The 26,976-nt window shown below is 40.1% G+C and overlaps 1 protein-coding gene across 1 annotated transcript in view; it reads left to right on the forward strand.

The window, feature by feature from the left end:
• Positions 1–1,032: 1,032 nt before the first annotated feature.
• Positions 1,033–26,976, forward strand: part of atp2b2 (ATPase plasma membrane Ca2+ transporting 2) — a 125,717-nt gene continuing 99,773 nt past the window's right edge. The window contains exon 1 of the mRNA XM_065954698.1: positions 1,033–1,049. The gene's annotated coding sequence lies outside the window, so the exon portion shown is untranslated. The remainder of the gene's footprint in view (positions 1,050–26,976) is intronic.

Here is a 26,976-nt window from a genome sequence, read left to right on the forward strand (position 1 = left end):
TTTTTTATTACTGTCTGGTCGTTGTGTTTTCCAGTAGCCATCTTTGTTTGTTTAGGAACCATCAAAGTCACGTGTCAGAAGTTTTCATATTAATTCAACAAAATGTAGTATTTGTCATTTGGAGTATCTAAGTGACTGCAGAAATATCTTCAAACATCTGCGAGTGTTGACTTATTCTTGACACATCAATTACTATCTTTTAACAGCGCTTAGCCTACATTTGTTAGAGCGGGGCAATAATTGTCAACAAGAAGGATGGGCATGTGAAAAAAGTTGTTTAATTCTGTGCTATTATTTTGCCTTTTTTTTTACAGCAGATGTAAACGATAGGTTTTGGTCTCAAAGCAAAAAGTTGTATCTGCACTCCTAGCAACGGTCACCCTACACCAGGGATTGGGCAACTTTGGTCACAGCAAGGGCCACATTCATTTAATTCTCACTGCCAGGGGGGCCAAATTGTAGGATACCAAAAACAATTACAGTCAATAATGTCTCAAATTTAACTCAACATATACCAGTGATCAAATATTATTATGGACATATTTCTGGTTTTCATGATTTCATGGCAGATTTTTGTCATGTTTTTCTTCATGTTTCCAATTAATTGATATGTAAAAATTCACCCGAGGGGCCACGTTGAGGGTTGATGGGGGCCGCCAGTTGCCCACCCCTGCCCTACACGGTTTGCTGAACTATAGATTAAACCAGGACAATAACTGAGAGTACAGTACATATCTGATATAGCCACCATGTATCGAATTAGTTTATGTTCATGAGGCACTTTAGATTATATTGCAATGAAACTTCCCATTGACCTACATATTATAGAAGCTATGCGCCAATTTACTGCTCAGCGCAAAGTGTCAGAGAGACGTGCATCGTGACCGACAGAGGGAGTACCTCTACTGTACGTCCCTGCAACAGCTCGATTTCCTTTATCTCCTTATGTTCTGAATGCGGCAACTATCTTCGTCCTAATGCGCCCGCTCCGGCACTACCACCTCCTCCTCCTCCTCCTCCTCCTCTCCCTCCTGGAAGAGCAGAAACAGGTAGGACACACTTCTGCTTTGCAAAACATCACTCACTTATCCAGTAAGTTGGGGTGGCGGTGGAAGATTGTCCTTTTGTTGTAGTTTTTATGTTCCCGTCCTTACTTTGTTCATACCATAGTTAGGAGAGTGCGGCTCTAATGTGCACAGTCAATGATAATGGGGGGGGGGGATAACCTGGCATCCGTAGTGAAATGCGTCGGCAGGACTGACACACTGTTGCTACCCATTCTGTCTGCTGTCGTTTCCACGGATACCTGCGTTTGACGGCAGGTATGCAGTGGTACTGAGGGGATGGATGAAATAATTAGATTTCTACTTTCCTCTTTTGTTTCATGGATATATGCTACACATTCACAATTTGGAATATTCTTTTCACTGTAGAAAGTGTTACATGGCATATTGATGATGTATTTAGGCGACCTATATTTTCTGTTCTTCATACTTCTCCCTGAGAGCAGTACAACTCAAGCAAACCCTGTCTCTTATGTGAATTCCTTGCATAAAAAAAAAAAAAACAGAGTTAGGCATCCACATTTTTAACAACCCTCACCGCAGTTTCCAAGTTATTTCCCTAATAACCCTCCCTAGTCCCTCCCTAATAACCAAATGTCCAGGATGAAATATTCCTATTAAATAACACACAATTTTACCACTTACCCAAGTTGTGCATTTAAAGAGAAACTATTTTTTAAACACTTGCTAAATGCTTTTAGAAACTTGGATGCTTATTAGTGTGACTTAAATTAATTGGTAATACATGAGGGATCCCATTTCATAATTATTTTATTGTGGGTGTAACAGCTGTCACTAGTCAAGGGGGAGTGTTTTTGTCTACCTGCAACAAGGTCAATTATTACAGTTATCAGCCATCATATCATCTAAATAAAAAGACAAACCATTGCAGATAGAGATGAGGGTCTCCAGTATGCATTTTGCTTCTCACTTTCAGAGTATAAAGCCTTGTTCTTATTGTGTACTGCAAAACCACAATCTGTCTTCAGTCAATATACACATGAGGTAGGATAGAGGATCATAGGCCTTTTCTGTGTAGTATTTTGTAAGTAATTAGTTAATTTTATACCTGTTATTTAATTCAATTTGTTTTGTCCATTATAATACTTGTAGTGCGATTATTCCCAACTAGACACAGCTTTCGGGATGTTGCAGGGAGCCCCATGACAATCTGACGGGTGGTTGTTTAACAACATAAGAGTATTGACACTCTTTTTTTTTTTAAGTGAAAAGAAATGTAGATAGTGTAGTTCCTTGTACCTGTTGGGCTTTGCAAAATAACTCACTACTGGAACTTTCTTAGACCTTCTGCACCATTTGTCTTATATGTCTTCAATTCTTTTTGGCAATTATAAGAAACAGTTAAGATATTTGCTCTTTTGGGGTTCTCCTCCAAATTAGTATTTTAGAAGTGTGTTTCTTCTGTCTGCAATGTAAAACTCTGACCATCTGCTTTGCAAGTTTCAGCATTAAAAAATGAGTAAAATCTGATTATACTCAGCAGGAGACCCTGTTTGAAAGTGACAGGGATATATATCAAATCAGGAATTTGAAAAGCTGACTGCCATCATCATTATTAATCTTCATCACAAGCAGTGGTTCCATTGATAATGCTCCTCTTACACGGTTAGTTAAGAATGCATGTAACTACTTGATTTGTTGGTGTTTGCATTGTTTTTAAATCTGACATCTTAATGTGCGTTTTAGATCTAAGGAGCTTGGGAGCTTTTTGGATGCAGGAAAACTGTGAAAAGGGGTCACTGTTGTTTTTGTCTTAAGGTACCGCAACTTTGAGAGGACGGTTGGTAAGGGATAGAGTCAGCTGTAGAAATTGAGCCATAAAAGGAAAAAACTTGACAGCAATAAACACTCGAGTCAACTCAGCATTTAGGTGAAGCTGATAAAACACACACTGTGTTACTTTGTTTACAAAAGCATCCACACAGAAAATACTTCATTAGCTTTTAGAATCATGAATTCTAATGAGCAAATTAGTTTGCTTAATTACTGCTGCAGATTTATTGTTCACTCTGTCTGTCATTTGCATATCATTGAGCAGTATTGGAATTAATTTAACCATGAACAATTCTCACTGCAACAATCAAACACTCCTGTTGGCATGATGTTCCTTACAGAATTTATGGACAGATGGAGGAAAAATAGTCTCTGATTAGGATTCTGTTGTGGTTTCCTCTCTTCCCTCTTTCCTTCATCAACCTGTCTCGATCTTACTAAGTTTTGCAGCTTGATTAAATTTAAATGTTGTTAATGGTGTGATCTCAAATTGATAAATGGGTTGTTGTCTGTTGTCCAGATGTGCAGTTTGCAGCCTTTTTAATCTCTTTAGGATTTAAAGGGGTCATATTATGCTTTTTCTGGTTTTATATGCTCTTTAGTGTGTTTTCCATGTGTCCTGTGCATGTTTAGGCACATCTATGTGCAAAAATTCAAAGTCCGCGGAAATGCGGCTTCTCCTACGTCCTCCTGTTAGCTGTAGCATTAGCTGCATGTAACGCTCGGTTCTAGCCCCCCTCAAAAAAAATTTGCCAGTGTGACGTCTTGTCAGTGTGAGATCACTGATCTAAGCCCATTGGCTCGTTGTGGCAAGCCCTGCAGCTCATGTTGCAGGCCCGTTAACTTCTGTGGCACGCCCTCGATATGCCGTAGCCTGCGGTAGCACAGTAGTGCTAAGGTGCTAATGTTTTTGCTCCCCGGCCCTCGGAGCCAGAGTGGCTGAGCGACTGACCAATTACGGCAGACCCGACAGGCCGACCAATCAGATCAGACTTGGCACATGTGGGGACTCTGAACGTGGGCACTTCAGAGCCTTAGAGAGAGAGTCAGAAGCGAGCCGGTGCATGGAGCAGCAGTTCATGAAAACAGACACATGAAAACTTTAGCTATTGTGAACATACTTTAGTAGGTACATAGATTAAATATATGAACCCCAAAAAGGGCAAAATATGGGCTCTTTAATGTTTACAAAGTATACACAAGTCAATTTCCTTATTTTTTTTTGATTTTCCAATATTCAAATACTCATTAATATCAATAACAGCTATCAGTTGCTCTACAGCCACAGTCTTGCAGTAGTACCGCATAACAACCAGGAGCGCATTTTTACAAGTACATTTTTTAAATGAGATAAAAGTTGCATGAAAACTTGATAAAAATCAATTACTGTTTGAATATTTGAAAAAGAAACATTGAAATATTGATAACCCTGCTGGCCAAGAGCTCCTTTCTAATATTTGAGTGTAGCATTTTTTATTGTGCCATTTATAGCAACCAGATTGCAAGATACCCTTTTGTATTTAATCTTAGTGTTTGAATCACTTAACTGTTTACTGAACCATTTAAGACATTTCTATGTATGGACTGGCATTGGTGGCAATGCAATGTTAGCTTGCTGGATTTCTGGAGTGTTTGCATAAGTGAACTTTCATCACTTACAGTTAAATAATCTAAACCCCTGGGTAAACCTCACAGCCGGGGTTTACAGTGGGTTGTTTGTATTCTGTTCAACAAAGCCTTCAGTCAATCCAAAGGAACTTGCAGGATTATGTTTTCGAAGAATTACACATTTCAACCATGTAAGCAACAAATCTGTAGAAAAGGAAGTCGTACTGTAATAGAAATCTTGTGTCTTAGGCACCTGTATATGCATTTTATTTTGTGTATCCATTCTATGCTGTCTATTTTCTTTCATACTCCTACTCCGCTTGGCTTAAAATTCCTGCCAAGTATGAGGCACAGCAGGTAACTCCTAAGTGGTCACCTAAGTTCCCTCCTGCTGACTTGCTTTTCTGTGTTACACTCGTCCAGATTTTTCTGTGCATGCTGGTGTGAGTACACACAGTGTTTGTGAGAGCGAAAGTCCATGCGCAGAGACAGGAACAAATTGAATCACTTAAAAATCTGCAAAAAAAAAAAAAAATGTAGTTACTTAGAAGTATGAAGAGTGTATTATGTGGTTACCTCTGATCTTTGTTGGATGACATTTTTCTTTTGGAATAATTGAGCTTGATAAAATTGTAGAGGTCACGATGTAGTCACTGTTATTGCCAGTATCCTGGCAATAACAGTGACTACTGATTGAAGGCCTGAAGAGGAATTACAAAAACTGTTGGTGCAACAAAGGTGAGCCAGTTGAATAAACTAGATGCAGGGCTGTACGTATGACATACTGTGTACGTCATATATAATAATGTATAATCTTGCACATTCTACATGAAATTGGTCTGTGGTACAACATTTTACATCATCTGTGCTGCGCTGGGCTCAGGTGACATTTAGCCAAAAGCTATATCAGCAGAGCACTGACACTCAACAAGTTGGTCTGTGGTACAGAATTTTACATCATTGCACCAGTGCGATGAGAGACAGAGAGCCATTTCTTGTTTGTTTCGAGACGTGTGAGTGTCAGGGTTGTAAATTAGCACCCGCCACCCTCCAATAGCGGGTGTTTTTTATGCAGTTTTGGGAGAATTTGGTTAACATACTAGCCACAGTGGCGGGTAAATGAAAGTAACGTAACAGAGTGATGCTCAGTGACTAGAGAGCTCCATACAGGGACCAGAGAGTGTCAGTGTTCTGCTGATATAGCTTTTGGCTAAATGTCACCTGAGCCCAGCGCAGCACGGATGAGCATCCCTTTTAAAACACAAAAAACACATCTAATTGTATCTCAGTTTAAACTCAGTTAATTCAAAGATAAACACATTTTATTTATGGAAAGTTCTTCACAATAAAAGTACCAATTACTATGTCTTTGAAATGCTTTTATTATGAAGCAGCTGTATCAGCACAACTCAGATGTCTGAAAACAAAAACACAGACAGGAGCGAGACAAAATGTAAGCCACACAGATTCAGTTAGAAGTACTGAGAGCTGAACACTCACTGACTTGTAAAAACATCTTTCTCTGGTCAAATAAACCGAACACACTGACTTGTAAAAACGTCTCATATAAGCTCATATAATTTTAAAACAACAATTGATTATCTACCCTCTCAGTCAAAGTTTAGATGCAGCTACTAAATCAGCCTTTGAGGAAATGGCTGCATTGGAGACTCTAACTAGCCTCAAAATAATAAACCAGGATAAACCTTTTCTGTTTACAAGCTGACAGAGAGTATGTCAGTGTTTTCGTTAATAGTTGAACATTTCCCTTCATGAAGTTACTTGAACTCTATAAGCCTTGATTATTAAAATGGTGTTGTGTTTTTGCCCTATGGGCAAATAAAGAAACTGTTTACCTGAAAACACTTCTTGTTCAACTTTGGATTTTGTGTATTGTATGCAACATTAATGTCCAATGCCAGTTCCAGCCTTTTTAAATTATAACCAGCACTACTTGTGATTGGCTTTAGAGATGTAACAAACGTTTTACATATTGTGCTACAAGTTTTTGTCTTGTGCTACAAAACTTATCAACCTTAATAGCACCAGTGCTATGGGCAAAAAAAAGTTAACGTACAGCCCAAAACTTCTGGAATGTATGCGCTGTCAGATGGCCCCCCCGCCTGTGAAATGGCACGGTGTCTGATAAATCTTAAAGAATTCTTGGTAGCAAGGTTTGCGGTTTTACTGTCCTGTGTTGGATAGAGGTCATTCATCCTCACTTCATGCACATTGGGGACAGCTGTTGACACTGTTATTGATAGCTCAATATAGAGGACATATGCCTGCAATATGAACTGAGATGGTGGTATGGGATTTTGTGATGTTGGCTGTATCATGTTCTTAATATAGACATACATGAAACAGTTTTGGAAAAGTATTATGCTGCAGGTCAAGGGTTTAACATATTAAAGCTTGTTTAGTGGAAGTGTGGATGTGAATTACCTTGATCTCTTGCAAAAATGTCAGGACTGTACTCTGGGGGTTTACATTGATGATCATAGTTAAATAATGTATAGCATTAAGGTCATTTTGTGGATTGAAGATGTCTTTGTGTTGTTCTCTTTGCTAGCTCAAGCTGTCGTGATGCACACATCATGTTGCCATTTTAGCAGTACCACATTTAATACTTTGATGCGTTGCTACTGGGCTGCTTTCAACTCCCAAGATTTTGAACAAAAGGGTAAGAAGCACATTTATGTCCATGATATTGTGCAAAATCTTGTCTCTTCAGATGAATCCTGATCATGTAGCAACGTGATGTGTGTTTTGGATTCTATAGCTTTTCTGTGTGTTTTGCCTCCTTGATACAGGCTATAAGAGGATTTAGGCATAGTCATCAAGGTCCTAGTTTTCTGCAAGGTCGATTGATAACAGCAAACGCTCCACTGCAGTAACCTTGTTAAAGACTTAGATGTTTTTAAAGCCTCTCACTCTTGAAATAACAAATTACATCAGTAATTGTCAATCACTGGTACTTTCTTGAAGTTGCTCACCTCTACTAAAGATCGACTGAAAGTTAAATGGATAGGTAAAGATGGGCGCCACTGTAGGCTGTTAACGATAACATCCATTTTAAAACAAAGAGCTGACCATTTATTTTCTTCAGTGCTTATTGGTATCTTGTAGGGAACATTTTGCTTCTGCCTCAGTTTCACTGATGGCCTGTCTGATAAGCTAATGAACCTAACATTTTTGGAATGCATTTTGGCTGCAAGCATCAGATCATATGTCAAGACATCTGAGTGTTTGTGTGAGTTAATGTGTGTGCAAGTGTATAAATCTTTCCTCCGTGCCTAGTCTGCAGCCACTGGCAACAATTACATCCCTGTGGAATGCTATTTCTCAGGGTACATCAATTTCCTCTAGTTTACCGTAGGTTCCCATTCCAGTGTTTCTCAATACAGTAATTTACTATAGAGTCTGTGAAGTGGCTCGCTCATGACATATAGTTCAATAACACCTTGTTTCTGTTCTAGGTTATGGTTATGTTTCCCCTCCTGACTTATCATAAACTATAACTGTAATGTGTTTGGACATTTACGATTACAGATGCTGAATGAGCTTGCACTCAAGAAAAGAAACATGGCTGCTGTTGGGAAATCATCTGTGCTATTGTACTTATTAAAAACTTAAAAAGGCAAGTGTGGAAGAACTTACGAATTTGTATTATTCATAGCTTTCACTTTGCGTCACACAATTATTTAAGAAAGGTTTCCTACTGCTGTATGCCACGGACATGTTATCAGTCACAGTTGCCACACTACGTGTTTTAACCAGTTTTATATGCGCTGATCCGATCCTGGTTTAGATATCTGTCAGATCCTGTCCCAAATAGTACGGAGACAGGGAATCGGAGACAGGGAATCGGTGACAATGGGCCGATGATATAGTTTCGACGTATGGTGGTAGCATTGCAATGTATAACACAATTAACATAATAAAGCATCTAAACAAGCACCATGCCAATGAATACGACAAGTACTACCAAACAAAAAAGAGGGGTGAAGCAAATCAGCTAACTTTAGTGGCCGCATTGAAAAATCACAAAAAACCTCCCAGTGAAGGTATGAAAGCAACAAATGTAAGTAACCCCTGCAAGTCACTGAAAACGAGGGATTTTGTCTGCTCGAACACTTGGAACCACGATACAGTTTGCTATCAAGTTAATATTTTTCTGAGACCACTCTGCACAAGACAGTGTGCGAACACGTATCAGCAGAATTCTAAGATGTAACAGGAATAAGTTTTACCACAGATTTCTGGAGCTCTGACATTTGCCTGTTCTCACTTTTAATATTGAAAGTCGATGTTAGCAACACGATTTGGGACTTGGGTTGGGAGTCGGAGGATCGCCTGTTCAAGTCCCGGCACGGACCAAGTCCGGAAATTGGTCTGGTAGCTGGAGAGGTGCCAGTCCACTTCCTGAGCACTGCCGAGGTGCCCTTGAGCAAGGCACCGAACCCCAAAACTGCTCTGGAGCGCTCTCTGTGGGCAGCCCCCTCACTGTGAGACCTCTCCATTAATGCATGTCCATAGGATCCTGTTTGTGCATGTGTGTGTGTATTACAGCCTGTGTTTGTTTAGCATGTTCATTGAACAGCGTAAAAACTGAATTTCCCCTCGCGGGATCAATAAAGGATAAATTATTTATTATTATTATGAAAAAAGCAATGGACAACATGGGAGTGTACAGCCTAGGCTGCATTGCTCATACAATGCAGCTCGTAGTCAATGAAGGCTAGCTATGTTTTGCACTAAACACATAATTTGGATTTCCAGTGTTTCCCCTACAATTATATTAGGGGGGCGGACCACCTCCAAAATATACAATATAGCAGTAGAAATATAGTAATAAAAACATTTACAGACATATTTACTTCAACACGAGGCCATTTCCTCAACTGATTCCGAAATTTCTTCCAGAATTGATCTTGGAAATTCCTGGCAGAAAACACACTCTATGTCTGTGTCCATAGAAAAACAGTGAGAGCACGGCGGCCAGGCTAGCGGCGAGCAGCCGTCTCGCCGTTATATTTATATTTTTTTGCCATTATCGGCTTTCTCCATAGAGCCTGTTAGCATAGCTTCCAAGCAATATGGCGGACGTTAAGTTTCGATTCTGGGAGTGAGTTCCCACCCACTGATCTGTGGGCGGGATGCACGACCATTCAAAAATACTACCAGGTTTCTAATGATACAAAGCAAATGGGTGAAGTATCCCTTTAATAGAAAAAGGAAAAATTCTTTTTATTTTTTTTAGATTTACTTTTGGCCTTTTATGCCTTTCTTGTAGAGATAGGATGGTGGATATAGAGTTTGAAATCAGGGAAAGAAGTCATTTAAGGATACCTTTCCGATAGAACAGGACAGCTGTCATTAAAACGCATCAACACAAAGATTCCTTCAAGTGTTTGTGTCGGCGTTCATCTGCCTGCACCCCCCTCCCAAGCTGTAAACCTAGGGGAAACACTGATTTCTGTCTTAGTTGGAGGTTTTGTTATACGGAAGTTACTACTACTTTACAATCTTGATTAAACTCCATCAATTTGTTCAGCTTTGTATCAGGTTTGTTTGCTCTTTGCACAAATTTGTGATGTAATTTTGATGTATTGTTATTATTGTCATCTTATTTGATGGAGTTTTTAAAATACTGGTATTTTCATATCTGACCAATCTATTGCTGCATTGAGAGATTTACTGCTCTGGTCAGTGGTCTAATGCTTCAATATGACCTGAAAGTAAACACCAGGACAGTGGAAGAATGGCATCCCGTAACGCTGCACAGTTTGGCAGTATTTTGATCTATAAAATGGAGATAAAGTAATATGTCAGGTTATACTGGCATATCAAGCAGAGTAATGTGCAACCACATTTAGTACAGGCATGTGGACGTTAACCTGCAAGGAGGACTGCAGGCTGGATTTCATTTCAATTTCTTTAGAATGCAGAGGCTGTGAATGTTCAGTTTTGTTGGCTATACATAGGCAACAATATAGTTTAATCATGCTGTTTCCTGCTGTCATTCCAAATATATTGTGTACATGTGTGTGGAATAACACGATCTGTATGCCTTCTTTGATTGTGCTTATGTCTCCTCCTAACTTGCATAACCACAGCCTGTTGTGTGTAACGCTGGTCTCCTGGGTTAGCACGTTCTTCAAAGGTGTTAAATACAGACACCGTCACAATCACCGCAATTTTTGCCAGGCTTGGTAAATCGCAATGCGTGTACTAACTTAACTTCTTTGCATTTTCTCCTCCCAGTATTTTGCACGCTAGGGCAGAAACACCCCATATTGCATATTCATTAAGTCAAACGTACTAAATGGTCAATGCGTGTTGTTTTGCTCATATGAAAGACGCAATCCTCACTGCGCGCCGTTAGTAGATCAGATAGCACATTTTTTGCTGGTGGTATGAAGTTTGCACACTTTTTAAGAAACGCCAACCTTAAGTAAATCTGGCCCTATGTGTTAAAAATGTTCATTTATAACAATCTCAAATAAATATATATTTTTTTACTTTCAACTTTCTCACCTAAATGTCTTGCAGTTGCAGGCCAGATGAAACCTGTTGGTGGGCCATAAGTTTGACATCTCTGACCTAGGAGAATCACTGCTATACAGTATGTATGGGAAAGATGTAGTTCTGTTTCTGTTCCCCATCACTATTGGAGAGGCAGTTAAAGTATTCGGTGGCAGCCCTTAGTACTCATCTAAGTATAGTTCTGTGTGTGTGCATGCCCATATGTGTGTGAATGGATCTGTGTGTGTGTTCTAGTGTGTGAAATTTTTGGGGGGTACTGTCTATTTACAGCTTAGCCTGTGGGAGATGTCCAAGTCCAACAAGGAAGGGCAGCGGGGCATGGGAAGACCTCCACTCTGCCTCGTGTGTCATCCTTTGCTGTTACGTCTTAAAGCACTGTGTGTGTGTGTGTGTGTGTGTGTGTGTGCGTGTGTGTGCGTGTGTGTGTGTGTGTTATGTCAAGCTTGCTGAAAATAGTCTCAGTGCTGAAGTGAAAGAATATTAAACTGCTGAATGATCATGCACAACCACAATTGTTCTGAGGGAATTGTCTTAACAAGATTATCCTTGTGGTTTCCCCCACAACTGGTTATTTACAGGGCCAAGTACTTTCTGTTCCACTGATTGTGAATCATTATTTTTAAAGAGGGTGAAAGTAAGGTCTTGAGAAAAGAAAACAAATGTGTTATTATACACTGTTATTTGACTTTATTTTACTTATGGATGAATGTTCCAATACCAAGTTAAGTTCACAAAAAGAAATGCATTGGGGTGTGTGTGTGTGTGTGTGTGTGTGTGTGTGTGTGTGTGTGTGTGTGTGTGTGTGTGTGTGTGTGTGTGTGTGGTGGTGGTGGTGGTGGGGGGGGGGGGGGGGTGTCAAATAATAAAAAAAGGCCCGTTTATCTTTCTTGACCAGGAAATGTTGTTTTTATTGCACAACATAGTCTTACTAACATTTACTTACATGTTTACTACATTTATTAGCCCCACTGTCAGCTGTGCAATATGTCACCATGCTCCAAAAAGGAGCGTGACATGACACTCCCTCCATGTGTCTCTGTTGTAACTAGGTAGGAACTCCTTTGCCATAACCGTGCTGAAATGCCGAATGGCTGGTTGCTTAAATCTTTAAGTACAGGAATCGGATGGATTGCAGCAGTAATCTGTTGTTCTTAATTGGGTGTAAGAGTGGATTTCTGTAAAAGTCTTGACTAACCTGCATTACACTCCCAAATGCACATTCTTAGAAAACACAGAGGTTGTGCCAGACTTTCTCGTTGTCTGTTTTGATAGACAGATTGTTTTTTCACTTCGTCCGACACCCTTTTCGAACATGGACTACTTAAAAAAAAAGAACAAAGGAAATTGATACTTTACAGAAAGTATGCTCTCATTGTTGTTTGCTTTGTTTGCATATTTATTTCATCTTTTCTTTTTATTGTTTGAAATAAATATTAAAATGACATGAAAGGAATCTGCTCATTGGGATGTGGTAGATCTGACAAGGTCTGTCCTGGGCTCAAACATGCATACTGTGTAACATACAGGGGACTATGAATAGCACTGTACAGTATGTATACGTATACACAGACTTTGTTAGACAATGGCCACAGTGTTGGCGTGCTCTGCTGCGGTCTTCTTGTTTTGTCCACAACCTAAAAGTAGTTTACAGTCATAAAGAAGTGAAGAAACAAGAAGATATTTTCAGTCAAGAAAAAATAAAATTAGACTTTTTTTGTTTTTGTTTTATGTTGTTACTTATTCAAGTAGTTAACAAGTTACAAAGTAGTCCATCAACATCCAGCTTTTTTTTTACACAAACGTACTTATGTTTTTCATTAGGGCCCGACCGATACAAGATTTTTGGTACTGATATCGATATTGGGGAGGGCAATTTTTTTTTTTCCGATATACTGTATCGGCTGATATCTTTCTTATATCTCTTTTGATCTGTAGAGACAGACACATATATGAGTTGATCACTCAAATGCAGTTATCAAACACTTGTAGAAATGATAATGAAGACAAGATGGTCACTCAACTGGAAAGTAACTGTGCTTCTACATGCATTACTGCTTGACACTCTGAGAGTGATAATGCTTGTTGTAATCAATATATAATATATTCTGCTGGTGAAGGAGAACTGCTAGTATACAACAATGAAACTCAAATTAAATGATATTTGACTGGTGAATAAATCTAGTATTAGTGCATATCTGCGATACCGATAGTCACTGGATGAGTTAATATGGTCTGATATTATCCGTCGGGCTGTATTTTTCATGACAGCAATGTTTGAATAAGAAAAACAAAACATATGGACTGCAAACAAAGCAGTAGTCCCTTAGAGTGTGAGTTAAACGCTTTAAATTCATCAGAAAAGTACTTTCAAGTTCAACTGAAGGCTTAACTGTGTGGCAGTTTGTGTGCTCTTATTACAAAGGGTCATGCTAGCAGGTCCTATATATACACACCAGCTCTGTCCCTCCCTGCCTCCCTCTCTCTCTTTCTCTCTTACTTCATCTCTCCCTCCCTGTCTCCCTCCCTCCCTCCCTCCCTCCTTCCCTCCCTCCCTCCTTCCCTTTCATTTGTTCTAAGGACAGAGTCCGAGTGTGAAGCTTCTTGGTCTTGCACTTTTCTCGTGCTGTTCAGCGTTTCAGCTGCTCAAAATGAGTTTGTTTATAGTACATACACTGACCATGCGATGTGGAAAAGCTCGATTGGGCCTGCTGTCTTCTCCAGCTACAAGTTCTCTTGGTTATATTTAGTGTTGGGACAGGCCACCCTGCTACTGCAACTATCATCAGCACCAAAAGGGATATCTGGGAAAACAGTACCTTGCAGTGCAACCACATTTTCCTCTCCCTACTGTTTGACTGTAAGTAAACCCTTTTAAAACAATGGCATTTCTGTTGAATTTTAATCACTGGATTTTGGCACTGTGGAGGGAGCACAGAGGGATTAGTTGGTAGCAGTTACAATACACTTTACATGTAATGAAGTACTTCAGTTTCTGGGATCCTTTCATGTGGTTCCAAATGATATTTCCTCTAAACACTATGGTAACAGTCAACTTCATTTTTCTCATTGTGTCAGACTTTTTGAAACAATTGTAATCGGCTCTAGACTGTGATGCCAAATGAAAAGTAGGTGATAAAGGGAATAGTTTTTTAAGATTTATTTTTGGGAATTTTGTGCCTTTATTAGAGAGATAGGACAGTGGACAGAGCCGCAAATCAGGGAGAAAGAGAGTAGGGAACGACATGCGGGAAAGGAGCCACAGGTCGGATTGGAACCCGGGCCGCCCCCCTGGAGGAACACAGCCTCCTCACATGGGGCACGCGCTCCAACCACTGCACCACCAGCGCCCTAAAGGGAATACTTTTGATGTGATCAATATAAAGATGACAAGGTTAAGACCTTGAGACTGGGGAAACTTTAAAAAAGAAATGTAGTTGGTCTTTTGTAGCTTTTGTTTAAAACACAGCTCAATTACAACAAGCTTAATGAAACATAAAGCAAGATATTTTTAGTTTGAGTGACCCTGCCTTTTAATCCATATTTTTCCCTCTTTTTGAACAACCCGTTGTCTTCCCAATGTGTTTAAATAGGGAAATGCTGTAGTTGATTAAATACTAGCTGGCAGGGAACACACTTACACTTACAGTAACAGTGGCAGGGGGTGGGGCTTATGAGATGGATATGCTTACATTTGACAAAGGCAGCAGACACAAAGTCATGGAAAGTTTAAAAGTGTGTTTCTCATCCCTGAATAAGAAAGTCAGAGAGAAGGCAGTGTAATAAAAAAAAGAGCGGGAGAAAGGATGGTGGGAACATCTGGAGCAACAAGACCATTGCCAACCCTTTAACAACATGAGGGGACTGGAAGTCTCCTGAGAGGGGCTTTAACACACACTCTCACACAGTACATACACAAACATGTGTTTGTGTATGTAAGCACACACCAGAGGTAGATGATAGTATGAAAAGATTATGTAATGGAGATTAGCTGAGTCATTGGCCATTTGAGTTTATATTGGCCTAATGTAATAACCAAAATAAATTCCATGTATACAGTACATCATCAGGATTCAAGGTGCTAACTGTGGCGAGTTTGTGCAATGTGATTTATTTATTTAATTTCCAGTGCCTAAACAATGTTTTACACAGCTCACCTGCAGCACTCCACTGTGACCTTTTAAAAAGACATAATGTGGCTAGATGTTCTGTCTCAGAACATTATAATCCAATGTCATACTGCAGTTCTGTAATGGAATCCGGCAGTATACTGTAGGCGAGATCCTCAACGTCAACAGATGTTACCTTTAATCAAATCTGTTGCAGATGTGATTGTTTTGAAATCCATCAGCTACCTTAAGTATCTTATTAGCATTTTGTTTTCAAGATATGTCTGGGATAGGGATGTGCACAGGACAATCCTAGATCGTGAAGAATAAGAATGTATTGATGACCTGTCAATGCAGAGAGATAATAGTATCAGGCTACAGTACATATTCTATCCATTGCAGTTCTATGCTCAAATTTAGTTTTTTCTGTGCCAAATCACACTGTTTGCTAGTCCACAGATAAAGCAATCATAGTGAACTGTAGGTAGTGTCTTGGATTCTTTTTCATTCCCCTCCCCGTTTGCTTCACAACAGAGCAGGATTCATGGCTGAAAATGAAAATGAAACTCAATCAAGAGTTGGTCCCTTAAAGGCAACCCCATCTTGTCTTTTGGAACTGCTTTGGATTTTTCCTCTCGTTCAGTGTTGCAGGAAGATTTGAGTGGGCTACTAAGGTTAATGCTCTGTCTGTCAATAAATCATTATCCTGACCCTTTTATTAATTAAAATCAGGATTACAATGAAACTAATACAATGTCATTCTACGCTGCATGACTATGTGTTACAAAACAATCCCATTCTGGATTATGTTTAAATTGGTTTATTTTGCCATTCTTATCAGTCCCACCCTTCCATATTGAGTGCTATAAATAGTCAATGGTCATATTGCAGTGTAAGGGCTAAAGATGCTCAACAGCACCGAATACACCCGAGGGCCGGGGATAGAGAGCAGGAAGATGATGGCGTTGGGGTGCTGGGTCAGGGTGTAAGATCGCACTAGTACCTTTGGGAAGATTGACAGGTCAATTTTCTTGACACCAAAGGCCCCCAGCAGTGGATATTGTGTGTGTATTTATGAGTCTTCTGTAGAATTATCACTTTTAAATCATCCCTTACTGCAGGGGTTAAAAGCTGCTTCATGGATTCCTCCAAACTTGATTTCCCTCTCCCCCTTCTGTCTAGAGCTACATTATTACTTGCTCTCACTTCCACCTTTTCAACTTTCCTTCTCCCACAAGTAGGAGACTCAGTTCAGTTCGGTTTAGAAATGTAATGTTGATGTTTTATACATGGTCCTGTCTCATGGTTCACTTCACAGTGAATAATGTATTCTGTTGATCAAAATTTCACTAACATAAGAAATTTGGGATTTCATCTTTGTTGATGGCAATGTCTTCATACACCCACTGCTGTGTTTGCTGTAGCTCCAGTGGATAATGCATTGTGTATTTCACTCAAAGTTACTGACATCTAAAGATATTAAGTATAAACTTAGACCATGCTTTTAAGACTACTCATAATGGTTTAGCCCATTGAAAGATCAAGACGTACATTGCCAACATGTCGTCCATCATTTTGTGACTGAACTTCTCTGAGAGATTTGGGGTTGCTCTCTTGGTGTATCTGTTTCCATGCTGTATACAGGGCTTAAAGTACACCAGCACTGTGCTGGATCTCCAGCGTGAGGCTGTGAGGGAAAAAAACTAAAATAATACAAATAAATACACGTGGGAATTTGTTGTGGATGTGTTTGATGAGAATTGAGTCAATGGAGTTCACCTACCAATGTTCTTCGAGTAACGCAGCACTTGTTCTCAACCTAATCAACGTTACTAGCCAATCACATAGTGGGGCGGGTTTTGGCAACACCGGAACTGTGGGATTTAGAGATGAAGCATGTAACGCTAGGCGTGCCATCTAGGTACAGGAAAGCATTTCAACAGTCGCACACTTGACCTGCTAAAAGTTACTCTGACGCTCTATCACTCTGTCTGGTGTCTCCTGTCATATCTGTCATTTTCATATGTTTACGCAGCCTAGAAAAAATACCATTTTGCCCATATGTTCTGCAACAGGACCAATGAACTAGTAGGTGCTTTATCTCCCTCTCTCATTACCCCTCATACATGTCGCAGATCTGTACACTACACTATGCAGGTGACAAGAGCGTGAGAGAAAGGAGAGATTTCCGCTGTTAGGTCTTTGAAGGCAAAACTTATGCTGTTCTGTGCAGCTGCTCTCTGCCAGTTTTACTCCGCCTTGATATGAAGCCTCCGCCCACATGAGGCTCACCTGTTGTGATAATGGGGTGCAAGTGAACCTTTTTTAAACGGGAGTATTGTTGTTGTGTGTTCAGTGCGGTCCTGACATTGGCTATTATTTCCGTGCAGTGTACTGTATCAGCGCTCAGTGCACGTGCAGGAAGGTGCGAGTGTGTGATATTATACGATTCCAGAACGGGGGGCTATGACTCGATTGAGAGCAGTAAAATAATCGTAATCGACACCACACACTAGAGGATCGTTTGGACAAAAAAATCAGATTTGAAAATCCTCGAATCAAGCCCATCCCCTGGGGCATAAATCAGATTCCAAATTCCAGAGCATTTAGTCTCCAGACTTAAAATCTTTTCTGTGGTGAAATAGCAATGAGATGTGTCTGAATGTTTACTAAATAATATCGGCTGCAGCTTGTCTTTGTACTAAGATGATCATAATTAAAATATAACCTCCTGGAGAATCTCATATACAGTGTCTATGGCATAGCAAAAAAACAGTGTGTGCTAAGATGAAAACATCACTGCTCACTGCACATTTGGGTAAAAAAAAGGTTTAAAGAGCTGCTCATAGGAGATTGCTTAGGGAGACACTTGTATTAAGACTAACTTTCCAATGTCACAGTGAAGAACATATTTGGGACGTCGACAACAGTGTAACAGCTTGTTATGTTGCAAAAGAAATCACAGCGCAGGCAATTCTTGCTCCCTGTATCATCAGGCAGTGTGTAGGAAATAATGGAAAACACAGCTTGCTGTTTTCTTACACAAGTTTGAAAGAGTGAACGGAAAAATCCTGTTCAGTCAGTGGAAATAGCCCCTGAGAGGAAATAACTTGACCATGCTAATGCTGGGTCCAGAGACGAGTGTACCACAACCATTAAAGGGCCAGGAGAGAGATACAATCAATGAACCCACGCACTCAGTGCACCAAAGAACAGCACAGGATGGAGCATAGTGAGGAGCTACCTGCATGCGTTCCTCACACAGAATTTCTGCTCCACAGACGTAAAAAGACAGGAATTGTTTTCTGCCTTGATTCCTGGTGGTGTTCAAGGTTTTTATCCATTGAATGCATTGTATCTCTATACTGCCTTAACAGCTACCTTTTCCAAAATAGCTAGCTGCCCCAGTCTGCTTGTGGGGTTACTCAGTTCAGTCAATGGTCTTAGGTAATTAACTCCTTGTAAGGATTGCAGCTAGAAGGAGGAGATGTAGGAAGAAGAGGAAAGGATGAACTTAAACTGAACTTAAATGTTCATATGCACATCAGAGGATTGTCTGTCTAAATTTCCTGCCTTGAATATTTCCCTTCAAAGAAAGGAACCGTTTTCTTTCCTTTTTGTATTTTGAAATAGATTTCTATTTATTTTTTGTCTTTTTTTTTGTACTTTACAGCAATGACCACGGACTGTATGGGGGAGAAAAATTAGGATGATCCCAAGGACCCATAACTGACAGGAAATAGAACGTGTCATTTTTAAATATCTATGGCGGTGTCCATGGTCATTGTAGAAGTGACTGTGTGTATTGTGTGTGCATTGTACCGTGACCTTAGGGTTTGAAGGATTTTCTTCAACTACAGCAATAACATTTTTGAACAAGTGAAATAAGCTAAGGGTTCCAGTACCTGTTTGGTCATGACATCATAATAATTTTTGACTTCATTTGTTAGTCTTAGGATATTTTCTGTATTACATGAGCAAATGTTCAACTACTGCAAAACATAGTAAATAAGAGCTGGAAAGGAAATTATGTAAGTTGCTCTTAGCCCTAGACAGCCTGTACCTCCGACCAGAGGGGAGAAGAACAAATTCCTCCAAGAGAGGATGGTCAGAGCTGGCCAAGATTATAGATAATTATAGGATAAGAATATTGACGATGCAATGTAGCCAATGAAGAGAAGCTAAAATTGGGTTGATGCAATGTTGTCTATTACAAGCAGTAAGAAGCCTAGCAGCTGTATTTTGGACTAGCTGGAGGCGAGACAGTGGAGGCGAGACAGTGATTTGTTGGTGATTCTGGAAAAGAGGGAGTTGCAATAATCAAGTCGGGAGAAAATGAAGATGAAGAGATGAGTATGTTACTTCCTGTCATCTGGGTGTAAATGTTGGCATTTGTTTGTTTTCTCGGGCAGCAAGTCTTACTTATCTTCAGTCCAATAAAAATGTCCCACTATGACCTCTAACACAGGATGTGAGGTCACCAGAGGCCACCAAGCAGATATTAGGCAAACAAAGAAAGATATACCACTAAAATCAAAGATAATATTCTAAACACAATAACAGTGATTTTGCTAAATGCAGGCCTTGATGGTTTGGCTGATTGAAGAGTCTAATCTTGACTTTGTAAGAGGGTATCTGTGCATTCATATTGGATTCCCAAAACCTCCATGTAAATCGTGAGAAGCCAATTAATCTGTCGTGTACAACAGCAAAAAATCCTGTTTGTGACAAGTTGTAAACCACTGGACACGTTTTGTAGCAGTAATTCATCTTTAAGAGATTAAAACAAGAAAAACAAACATTTAACATTATTACATGACACTTTATGAGAAAATTGAATGCATTTGTCTCCTGGTTCTTGCCTTACAATGGACAACACAAATAAAAACCTAAATGTCAGGAATAACAGCTTGTTTAGTCAGAGACAGGAAACTAAATAGAGCTCAAGGAACAGGCTTACTTTCTGACAAGCTTTTTAGTTATATCTTTCCTGGAATAACTCGGGTAGAAACAATAACACTGAAGTGAAGAAAATTAAAAGGTAATTGTTTATGAAGTGGAAGCAGTTGTTACAGTAAAATCTCTTCGGAGGTTAGTGTTGGTCATTTATGGCATAACATAGCGGCGTCGTTTTAACTACATTTCCTTGTAGCTTTGTCGTAGCGTCGCTGTCTACTGAGCAAAATAGCTTTTCAGACTCTTAAGCCTGGCTCAAACTGTGCGATTTTTCTACGATTGTATAAAAGTCGGGGTGGCATGTCAGCTCACACTGTACGACTGGTTCGTTTAGGACGCACGACCAGACCTTGCGATTTAGGTGCTCACACTGTTCGAGTAAAATCGTGATGGAGCGTTGACAGTTGTTAATAAAGCTTCATTTGAAAACTCCAACGGACGGCGGTTGGTGAAGGAGAAGGAAATGGAAGTTGTTGTAGGATATAAGAAAGTTGATCCAATCGTAGATATATGGATACAATATTTCAGAAAGGTGCTGCACTGATTATCAGTACGGAAACATAAAAGAAAAACGCCGGGCTGTGTCCTGCCACTGGTCGCCATGACTACAGTCCTCCCTTGTCTCTCAACTACACGGCAGACGTGTTCATGACGTATTCATCAAGATTTTAGATCCTAAATATCAAACATAAATATCAAAAATAAAATCAGGCAGATAATCGGTTCTGAGCAGCCTTGAGTCTGGAACAAACCTGGGATTGTCGGGAAGGAGGAATCAGAGCTAAAATCGGCCCGAGTATCCTGCGGTGTGAGCCAGGCTTTAGCTGTTTAATCAATGAAGTAGTGTGGTAGGGTCCAAACAAGCTACATTTTTCCGCAACACAGTTGAAGCGCAGCGGAGCCCCTAGTCACCGTCCAAAATCAAACTGCTTAGGATGAGTAGAAGTCGCTAGCTACACAGAATGTACACTTGGACAGAATGTACACCTAGATTGTAGCGCACATTTTCTCTCAAAAACTAGAATGGTAAAATTATTTTAAAACCTCTTGCTCCTGCCAAAAGCCAGGCAAAAATAGAAAAGAAAATCTCCGGGGGACTTTAGGGTCAAGAAAAAGATGCCAGGGCATCAGTGGACATCAAAAGCAGCCCGCCTAGGAGGGGATGGAGGAAGAACTCAATAAATGAGAAAAAAGTTTTTGACTAAATTACTTTTGCATCAGATTGGCTCTTCATTTTCGAGAATGAATTCTTGACTGTTATATTTTTTAATCAAAAGCACCATTCCTGGGCCAGTGGTTACAATGGTGGGGCCAGTGGTCTTGAAAAGGGAAAGTTGCTTTTTAAGCCCTGATTTAATCAAGCCCTTATTCAGTGTTTAGCAGATTTTCAGTCTACTCTGAAAGTCCATTCCACTGGTGCGGCCACAGAAAGGTACATTTATTGTATCCTCTTCAGTTTCCACCTTTAAATCTCTGTGGTGTTGTGCATGTTCTATCCCTTATAGCTTTCACATCTGTGTTGTCTATTTGATGAAAGTAATGTGGTCCTGCTCCTTGTATGGCCCAAGCTAAACTGTGGTCATTTTAGCTTTTACTTATACAAAAAGGCAGTAAAGTAAAGTCCTCTGGAATAAGATAGCAGCCACATTTTCTTCACCTCAAATCACCCTGTGTAAGAGTTGCATTTAACATAAAAAGGAAACATTATAGCTAAAGGCATGTTCAGATGTCAGTCATACATGTTTTATATGGTCCATACCACAAAGACCTCACTTCTTATGTAATAGTGGAACAAAACGTTGTGAATGAAAACCCCGACTTGCTTCCAGCCAGCAACATCTTTCCCACATACTAAATGTGCAGCACATTTGCTGCACTGTATACTTGCTTGTGGCGCTAAAGATAGCCTTGACGTTAAAGGCTTGCTGGTGTGCATTCATTCTAAGTGTTGCCATTATAAGGGAACTGCTCATTGGGGTATAAGATGATGTAATGCTTTTAAGAGGTCATGAAAGATGTGTCACGCAATGGGACACCAGTGACATTTAAATAATTCATATTTTTCATATCACTGCTTCATGTTGGAATTTAAACCTTTCTTGATTTTTTTTTACGAGACAGCTTTTTCACAAACCAGTTTAAAAGTTGATATGTGTCTATCTACTATTAGTTAGAAAAATGGATCATCAACTAGTTGGATGCTAAAGGTATTAGTTCATGTCAATGGATGGTTATTTTGATATTGTGATTTCAAAGCTTTAAAACTCTAATGTACCATACCTACAGAAGTGAAGCTTGAAGGGGTTTCCCAACTACTTTTCGGAGGTACTTGTTGATTTTTCTATCTACTCTTTCTACAACTCTCCAAACACTGTTAACAGCCACATGAGTCTCTGCAGCAGGCCATGTTGGTAGAGCCATGCCTTGAATTTCCCCATCAGCCCTAAAGTTTCTATTTTCCTCAGCCATTCCTCAGTCTGCTTTTCAGTGCTGGAGATGTTGTTCTTGTGAGTCAGTGAGTTATCAAACCACTTTCCAAGACATTTGTTTGGATTCTTTTCTATTGATGGAAAGTTCTGTTTTTGCGACCGCAACTTAAACCTGGATGTTACTTTGCCTTCTCTGATCACCATGCTCCCGGATTTATTTGTCTTGAACTTCATCCTGGCCCATGTTCCAATGTTGTCCAGTACTGTATACCCACCCTGCCTCCACATGGGTTATGGTGGTCACTGTGAAGTCATCCATGAAACCTCTTCTTGGGTGTTGTCAAATGTCTGACTCCATTCTTGGTCCTCAAGCTTCTTTCCCTGCAGCTGTTAAGTTCATTCAGAAAGTAAAGGGTATGGGAAAGATTGTGCAGCCGGTAACAATCCCATTTTCCATGTCTTGCCACTTAGTTGTAAACTGGGCTGTTTTAATACGTAGCTGGATGCCTCCAAAGTAGTTTGTGATCATTCTCTTAATATGCTGAATGGTGTAGCAGTGGTCTAATGCTACGTAGATGAGGGCATGTGGAATTAATCTGCATTGGCCAGATCGGGCTAGACCACTGTTAAGGTTGCCTTTGCTTGCTTTGGCCTCCCGGATCATTTGACTGCGAACTCCAATGTGTTCGATCTCACCTTTCTGGTTAGACGGATTGATATATCCATTCTCAGTCAACATCAAAATGCTTACATGTAGAAATGTACATGTAGAAGGTTATTTGAACATTTTTGTGTCGTTTTATTAAGCCAGAGTCATACTTACAGTGCCGCTTGAACATGGTATGTTGCTTGGAAGCCGGCCATTTGAGTAGTGCATGTATTATGGAAAAGAGCATGTTTTTTTTGGCGGTGCCTGACTAAAATGACAGATTTAGTAGATAGAAATGTAGCCATCTAAGAGATACTCAAAATAGTTCAAATATAGCAAGAAGAAACATGCAATGGTCTGTATCTCAGTGCTGTGTGAAAATTAAAGATGCTTTGTGTTGGAGGTATACTGCTGGTCTTGGATTTTTAGTTCTAATAGCATCATTATAGATTCATCAGAGACATCAGTAGCAGTTTATTCAAGCATCATGTTGCTGCATCATCAGCCTTATCAAAGTTCAGATCTCAACATCTTCCCTGTCCTCTTCCTCCTTTTCTGTTCCCCTCCCTTTATAATACATCTCCTCCTCCTCCTTTTTTTCTCCACCACCTCTTCTTTTCTCTCTCACTTCCCTCTCCCTCTCATCTTCCCATCCTCTACCACCTCTTCTTCTTTTACTTGTCTTTCTTCCCTCAGTTTGCTGCAGTGCATCACTAGCAGGCACATTAACATCTCATCTCCATTAGCCAGCACCGTCCTGCCCTCTCTTTGCTTTTAACTACCTTCTGTTTTCTCCTCTTTTCCTTTCTTTACCTGCATCGATACTACTGCCACTCTCCCTTTTAATTACCATACAATTCCCAGTGTTTTCTTTGTATGTTTTCTTCTACGGCAAATATAATCTTTTAGCCACCTGCCATTCCCCATGTCTTTTTTCAGCCCACATTCTTTTACCTTTGCATGTAATCATCCTTATTAAAGGACCACCTCCTCTCCTCTCCTCTCCTCTCCTCTCCTCTCCTCTCTTGTGGTGAGCTGTGCTGTGCTGTACTGTTTCAAGGGAGTGGATGCCCTTGGTGTGACCGTGAGGTAGAGATGGGCTGCCGCTCTGCAGTAGCAAGCCAGTGAGTGAGCAGCTTGCTTTCAGGGTGTATGTGTGTAAATGTTTTTCTGCGTGTATTTGGAAAATGAGAGATGGAGAGAGAGAAAGAGGCACAGCCTGCGTACTTGTGTGAGACAGTGTGTGAGACTTGGGTGGCATGATTCTGTGTTAGTTGCATAATGTAACTAACTCAGGCATGTCTGGTTAACATACAGCCCAGGCTACACATCCTCTGAAACTCAACAGTCCTAAATTAGCCTCATCTCTCCTCTTTCCTCCATCACTCTTCATCACATTGCCACACATTCCCGGTCACCTAATCTGACTCTCTTCTCCTCTCTTGAGGAGAGTTAAAAGCTTTTCTTTTTCACATTGGCCCACTATTGTGTTTCACACTAGCTCAGCTAACAAGTTTCAAATAACAAACAGAGGTTTAATGAAAAAAAATTGGCTGGTGACAGAGTGAAAAATTGTGATACTCTGAAGGATTGCGACTGATTACTTCTTTGAAGGTGTCATTCGAGATCAGCCTCTTTCTCACTCCCTCCTGTTGTCTTTTCTACCCCTCTCTGTTTCCTTCTCTGTGCCACTGCCCTGTCCAAAACGGTCATAATCTTTTCACTTTAAGGTATAATGATAGAATAGTTTAAGTGAAAATTGTGCTATATACAAAAAGCCTTTGCTCTTCATTGTTGTGTTGTAAAGAGCTTGAATATGCTAATCCATTTAGCTAAACTTGTAACCGTTTGCTGTTGGTTAGTTTTCCTGCTCTATATATTCCTTTACTTTTAAGGGGCGGTGTAAACTGAGTGTGAACACGGATGAATTAAGAAACTTTTAAAACAAACTCATTTTGTAGGCAAAGATCTATCTATTGTAGCTCAGGATTACAATCTGTATGGGCTGGTTATGTGAGTATGTTATTAGTAAGTCAAAAACAACACAGATTAAAGATGTTTTTTTGTACTTGCTTAAAAGCCCAAATCTTCTGTTACGAGCACAGGATGTAGGCTAAGAGCTACTTGGTGTGATTTTGTGTTGTGTGTGTAAGTTTGTACTGTGTGTAGCCTATGTGAGCTAGCATTTTTCTCAGTGCCAGGCAGATCAACAAGAACTTTTTGAGCTTTTTGAGGGCAGGAAATCTTTCACCAGTGGAATGTGTCAAGCACAAGAACAGTGAAAATGGAAAGAGAGAGGGGGTACATAGTGAACAGACCCCGAAATGCCCATTAATTAAAAACAAGACAAGATGAATTCTTACTTGGGGGGGGGGGGGGAGAAAACATCGTCATGTTGCAATAATGAGCAGGTATGAATTAAAACGAATAACAAAATAAAGTTGAAGGATTTCACATTGTTTTAAACTTATGAAAACAGGCTATTATATGCTTATGTAATGGCATTTACTTACTGTTTTATACCCCTCCCAACATTTGTGACATCCTCAAGAACTCTTAACTCCAGCTGTGGTTTGGAGAACTATCTGATCAATTTTGCAACACATTTTGTCTCAGGGTGTTTTCACACTTTGTTCCAATTCAGATTATAAGATTTTACATTGTTGCATTATCTCCTTGGGTCATTTTGTGACCACACTGCAATATCGTAAAGCGTGCTAAAGCGCACACCAATGCAGGGCTGTCAGCACGCCATTACGTCACTGCCTCCTTTCCCCACTGTGTAGGTAAATAAATGTCATGTGTACTAGTCGCTCTTTGCGATGTTGGGTGCCTTGAAGATGCTAGTTAGATTAGCGCAGATTACTGCTGATTCACACATACTCCGTGCTCGCCGCGGTCCGTCAGTGCCGCGCACTATGCCGTACTTAGCTGTCACTCAAGTCAATCATTGTGTTCACACAGTGCGTGTTCACATTTGTGAGATTTCGTGCACGTTAAGGTCCCCAAATTTGCGATTCATTTGTGCAAAGGAAAACCATGGAAAACCACTACAGATACAATAGGGTCCTCGCTCCGAGGTCGGTGCTCGAGCCCAAATAATTGTTTGCTATTCGAATATTCAAAAAGTTGAATATTCGGGTCCAGCCCTTGATAATACTGCACACCAAGCTGTTGAGACAACCTGGATCATCGCGGTGGGATATCTTTTACTGTGACAGCCCCACCAACCATGATTACTGAGTAGCACAAATGAGGTGTTGAACCAGTAGATGTTGTCGAGTCCAGAGACACTCTACTGCTGTTGAATGAGAAGGAGACAATGAGTATCATAGCCTATCACTATTTTTCTGCTGATTACCAGTTGTAATCAAAATCTATTGCTGCTTATCACTAATTCTACCACTACTGCTGCTGCTGCTTCTGTTGCTGCTGCTCATACCTCTACTAATGGAGTGTGATGAGTCAACCAGTTATATTTACCGGTTGCTACGTTGATTGTGTTTTCACTGCAAACAAACCCCTTCAGGGTTTGATTGGAAGCGAGCTGAGACCACCTCTTCTTGGCGATCTCTCCTCGCTTGCTTGTTTTGTTCCGCATCAGAGAGTGATTGCTTATGTTTACATGTGTCCAAATGAACCGTTTTCTGAAATGAATCTCCAAACGATCCCAGTTGTTTCACTTGAAAAAATGGAGGTGATAATTACCAGCTGAATACACCTGTCTTTAGGCCAAGCTATTGCAGCAACTGATGGAAATGATGGTATATTATTCTAGACTTTGTGTTAGTTATTCTCTCAGTATGTAGGTAAAACTTCTT

The sequence above is a fragment of the Labrus bergylta genome, chromosome 5, assembly GCF_963930695.1.
Source record: "Labrus bergylta chromosome 5, fLabBer1.1, whole genome shotgun sequence".
NCBI classification, from domain to species: domain Eukaryota; kingdom Metazoa; phylum Chordata; class Actinopteri; order Labriformes; family Labridae; genus Labrus; species Labrus bergylta.